The sequence below is a fragment of the Rana temporaria genome, chromosome 1, assembly GCF_905171775.1.
Source record: "Rana temporaria chromosome 1, aRanTem1.1, whole genome shotgun sequence".
In the NCBI taxonomy this organism is placed as follows: domain Eukaryota; kingdom Metazoa; phylum Chordata; class Amphibia; order Anura; family Ranidae; genus Rana; species Rana temporaria.
Window position 1 is genome coordinate 88,469,257 of NC_053489.1, and position 6,000 is coordinate 88,475,256.

The window sequence follows — 6,000 nt, forward strand, 5'->3', positions numbered from 1 at the left end:
AGCTGCCTGCTAAACCCTCAAACTAAACCTACGAACAAATACTAAGATCCATCTTCACTAACGCTGCTTCTACACCTAATAAAACGTCATTCAGCTGTAAAAGTATAGAAATTGTTTAATTTCCCCAATTCTTGCCTAACAAGCTTGTCTTAAGCTGGCCATACATTATACAACTTTCTTGATCAATTTCCTTTAGATTTACCTTCAACTATGTAGTGCAAGGGTCTATTTGGTTGCATACAAATTGAGAGTCTTTGATAAGATTATTATATAGTTTTGGTAAATCTTAAGGAATATTGTACAAGAAAATTGTATAATGTATGGCCAGCCTTAACCTATAAAGTGATACTGTTTCATACTGTGGCAGGTTAGCTCCCCTGAACGAATCACCATAGCTTTAAGTCGGGCCGCTTTAAGTGCTGTAGCGGGCACCGGGCACGCGCCCTGTGGCACAACCGCTGGAGCCAATGCTCGTGGCTGCCGGGCCACCTGCGATGCTCGCTGGCCACCCGTGACTGCTCCTCACAGAGACAGAATGGAGATCTGTCAATATAAATAGAGAGATCTCCGTTCTGTCAGGGGAGAAGAGACAGATCTCCTGTTTTTACTGTTGAGGAACTCCTCCTTCAGGCAGTCCCAGCCCCCCACAGTTAGAAACACTCCCTAGGCAAAACAGTTAACCCCTTGATTGCCCCTTAGTGTTGACCCCTTCCTTGCCTGTGACATTTATACAGTAATCAGTGGTTCCAAAAAAGTGTCCAATCTGTCTGACGCAATGTCACAGTCCCGCTAAAAATCACAGATCACCGAATTACTAGTAAGAAAAAAAAATTATGAAAAAAATGCCATAAATCTATTCCCTATGCTAAAACCTTTGTGCAAACCAATCAATATACGCTTATTGCAATTGAGGAAGAAATTCGATTTTTTTGTGAGGATATTTATTATAGCAAAAATCAAAAAATATTGCTTGTTTTTTCAAAATTTACGCTTTTTTTAGGTTTACTGCGCAAAAAATAAAAACCGCAGAGGTGATCAAATACCACCAAAAGAAATCTCTATTTGTGGGAAAAAAAGGACATTTTGTTTGGGTACAATGTCACCACCACGCAATTGTCAGTGCCGTATCGCAAAAAATGGCCTGGTCATGAAGGGGGCAAATAACCAATATGATTATTTAAATTTTTGTTTTGCTGTTCAAAATTAATATAAGCTGTTGCTTGGGTACTGTGCCACATGAGTGTAGTAATGTGTTGTTCAATGGCATTAGTTCTTTTTTTTTGGAGGGGGGGGCCCCATACAACATTTTGCTATGGGGCCCTGTGATTTCTAGTTACGCCCCTGCTCCAGTGTGCTGGGATTTTTTGTCATTTCAGCTTTAGATATTTTAGAATAATAGAGTTTTTAAAAATCATATCACTATGTGAATATGTTGAAAAGAGAAGCTAACATTTTTTTACTGCATTGGTCAGGGTCTAAAACCGCACGAGGCTGAGATATTATTATGATACTTAATATTTTAAAAAGTGCAAATCCTGCAACTGTACAGATTGCTAATGTTATGGATAATAATTTTTAATTACTTTAAAAATGTATCAATAAAAATCCAATATTAAAATAAAAACAAAATGAATTGTAAAATCAATTTAAGTAAAAGAAAAACGCAACATCAACCGCGGCCATCAATACATTAAACAAATTAACGATCAGTAATAAAACAATTGATATGAAAATCAATATTTAATCCTCCGGGGGCAAGCACCTGGGTTTCATGTATCCAGTAGGATTCGCGCATAAAATTACCCCCCCTCCAATGACTGAAAATCCTTTCAATCCCCCAAAACTGCAAACTCTTGGGATTCTGTCTGTGAACTGATTTGAAATGTCTAGAGACATTATGTGTGATGGCGGGTGACCTCCTTGCTTCCGTATCCGCTGAAGAAGTCCCCGCCTACTTGGGACGTAACGCGTACGGAAGAAGCATTGTGACGTCACCCGCGGCCATCACGCTGTTTTGTTATACAACGCTGTACATATCCGCACCGATTGTGGTGCTTTGCATGTGAATGTTACATTTTTTACTGTTATTATATACCAGTCCAAACGGAGAGCACTATGCCTTGTGTTTTATTTATTTCATGACCTGGGATTGTGCTTTACGATTTTTCCTTGGCACCTGATTGCTCCTGGACCTATATACCATCATCCATAAGGATAAGCGCATGTGACCCTCCATAAATAAAGGGTCCACTTGGTTAGGTGAGAGGCCATTTCATGTGGTGGTGGAGTTGTGTTACGTACCTGTGGAGTCACTGATATCTGTATCTGTCCGTCATCTACTAGACCAATCACTGGATGTGTACTGCACTTTATATGGACTTTTACATTTATTTTAGCGCTGCACCATCTGCATTTGTTTATCTGTGTATTATGTAGACCACTGGTAGATCCCTAGTGCCATGCAGGTCTCCTGCAGACTCTCAATGTGAGCTGTCTGCCGATACATTGTACAATGTACATTGTACATTGTATGAGCAGGCAGTTTCACACTGACAGGAAGAATCAGTAAACTACTAGAGCGCTCAACAACTCCCTGGTAGTTTATTGAGAACTACAAGCCAACAGCAGTAAAGGCTGTCGGTACTTGTAGTTTATTCAATCGCAGAACTCTATGAATGAATGACATGGCTGTGTGGGTGGAGCTGCGCATGGCCACGCTCTTTTCAAAACGTGACAGCTGGTACAGGGAACTTCTACCCATACTGCTGTCATAAAGAGGGCTCGGATCGTCTAGCCATTGCAGGAGCTTGAACATGTTACAAGTGGAACATGTAACATGTTCCCAGAGGTGAACTTATCCTTTAAGTCCCTCCCCTGCCAAACTGGACTATGTTGGTGGAATTGGTGGAAAGAAACACCTATCCTTTCATAGATAAAACAGCTTCCATATACAATTTATATTTGTATTCTATGGGCCAGATTCTCGTAGAATGGAGTAAAACTCTGACGGCGTAACGTATCTCGTTTACGTTACGCGGCCGCAAGTTTTACGGGCAAGTGCTTGATTCACAAAGCACTTGCCTGTAAAGTTGCGGCGGCATAGCGTAAATTTCTCCGGCACAAGCCCGCCTAATTTAAATGATTCAGGTAGGGGGCGTGGATCATTTAAATTAGGCTCGTTCCCGGGCCGATCGTACTGCGCATGCGCCGTCCCTAAAATTTCCCGACGTGCATTGCGCTAAATGACGTCGCAAGGACATCATTGGTTTCGACGTTAACGTAAATGGCGTCCAGCACCATTCACGGACGACTTACGCAAACTATGTACTTTTTTAAATTTCGACGCGGGAACGACAGCCATACTTAACATTGGTTGCCCCTCATATAGCAGGGGCAACTTTATGCGTCGCAAATGCTACGGAAAGGTCGTAAATTCACTGCGTCGACCGCGCGTACGTTCGGGAATCTCGCGTAAATAGCTAATTTACATAGACGACGGGGAAAACGACGTCGGCGACACCTAGCGGCGGGAAAAAAAATTGCATCTAAGATCTGACAGCGTAAGAGCCTTACGCCTGTCAGATCTAATGGATATCTATGCAGAACTGATTCTAAGAATCAGTCGCATAGATACGCCGGGCCAAATTAGGACTTACGACGGCGCAAATGGCGTTGCGCCGTCGTAAGCCTTTTAAGAATCTGGCCCTGTGTTTTTAGCTGCTTGCCTGGAGTTCAGCTTTAAGGAATGTTTGAATATTACAAATGTGTACATTTTCAGCAAAAGCCTGTCTGCGTGTGGCGGCCATTATTCAGCTGCTTATCTAGGCATTGGAAACTGTCAACCCCAATCTCTCCCAACAGAAATTAAAACAGACAACATGTGTATGCGGTTAATTGAAGATGTGCTTACTGGCTCAACAGGAAAATGAAACAATTAAAATATTTTCTTTCAGCGCAGTCGTCTTTTTCTATCACAAGATAACCATATAAAACGCTTGCAGGCTGCCAGCTTTTGCTTTCTTTTCAACAACAGTCTGGCTGTCTTCCAGTTAGTGGAGATGACATATATTCATAAACCAGGGCCTTAGATCTTAATTTTCTTTTATACAAGCTACAAGCCAGCTCACATTTGGTACAGACTGACCCAGTTGGCTCCTGGTGCTTAAAGCCCTATAATAGAATCTGGAATGGAACCAATAGATAAAGCTCTTTCTCCAACAACAAAAGCACAGTCGGCGAATTGCTTCCTCCTTATGAGAAGGTCTGCTTTCTCTTGAATGAAAAGGGATAGTAGTATCTTTCACATAGCTCACTACGCAGGTTTCCCAAGGTGCTGTGTGATATTTTTCAAAGGTTTGGAGTCCTTGTGAATAAAGTGGTTATGAAAAAGTATATATAACGTGTTTAAACCAATAAACCAAAAATTATATATAAAACAGCGCTCAAGTGTGTGTGATCCACACTGTGATGAATAATAAATAATAATAATCCAAATATAAATGCAAATGAGTCAAAAGCCCGTGATAAAAGTGTTCATAGAAAAACATAAAGTTCATGGAAGAGCGAAAAGGAAAAACACTTCTTTCTCTCCTTCAAGGTGTAAAATCTTCAAAACATATTCAAAGAAATCTTCCACCACACCCGATGTGAAAAAATAGTGAATCCTCCACCAATAGAAATGGCCACTCACCGGAACTATATGCCTAGCACTCTCGTGTTTTGGCACAGTAGCTTTGTTATAGTTAGTTTACATCAACAGGCGAGCTTCCGTTCCCAGACAGGTGGACAAGTAAGATCCTCATAAATGAAGAAAGTGTGACATAGTGTAAAACCGTAAAAGTAATTTAATCACAAACCACAAGCAAAATCTTCAAAAGATGCACTCACACAATGCCAAAATTCAAAAGCGTGATAAATACACAGCAAAGATTCCTCTGTATTGTGCGGCTGAAATGCAACGGTCTCGGCGGACCCAGAAAATAAAACCCAGGCAATTCACACCACTCGATCCCCACACTGTGTTGGAAGTGAAATTGAAGCCGGCGTGAACGAAAAACCGAACGCCGGTCACTGGCGAACAAACACGCAACTGGCCTATCTTCTCACGTTAGCAATTGGTCACTGATCAGATGATAACCAAGCTTCCGACATGTTTCGTCGTAAAATTTGACTTATTCATGGCTCATTCCATGAATAAGTCAAATTTTACGACGAAACATGTCGGAAGCTTGGTAATCATATGATCAGTGACCAATTGCTAACGTGAGAAGATAGGCCAGTTGCGTGTTTGTTCGCCAGTGACCGGCGTTCGGTTTTTCGTTCACGCCGGCTTCAATTTCACTTCCAACACAGTGTGGGGATCGAGTGGTGTGAATTGCCTGGGTTTTATTTTCTGGGTCCGCCGAGACCGTTGCATTTCAGCCGCACAATACAGAGGAATCTTTGCTGTGTATTTATCACGCTTTTGAATTTTGGCATTGTGTGAGTGCATCTTTTGAAGATTTTGCTTGTGGTTTGTGATTAAATTACTTTTACGGTTTTACACTATGTCACACTTTCTTCATTTATGAGGATCTTACTTGTCCACCTGTCTGGGAACGGAAGCTCGCCTGTTGATGTAAACTAACTATAACAAAGCTACTGTGCCAAAACACGAGAGTGCTAGGCATATAGTTCCGGTGAGTGGCCATTTCTATTGGTGGAGGATTCACTATTTTTTCACATCGGGTGTGGTGGAAGATTTCTTTGAATATGTTTTGAAGATTTTACACCTTGAAGGAGAGAAAGAAGTGTTTTTCCTTTTCGCTCTTCCATGAACTTTATGTTTTTCTATGAACACTTTTATCACAGGCTTTTGACTCATTTGCATTTATATTTGGATTATTATTATTTATTATTCATCACAGTGTGGATCACACACACTTGAGCGCTGTTTTATATATAATTTTTGGTTTATTGGTTTAAACACGTTATATATACTTTTTCATATTGACACTTTTA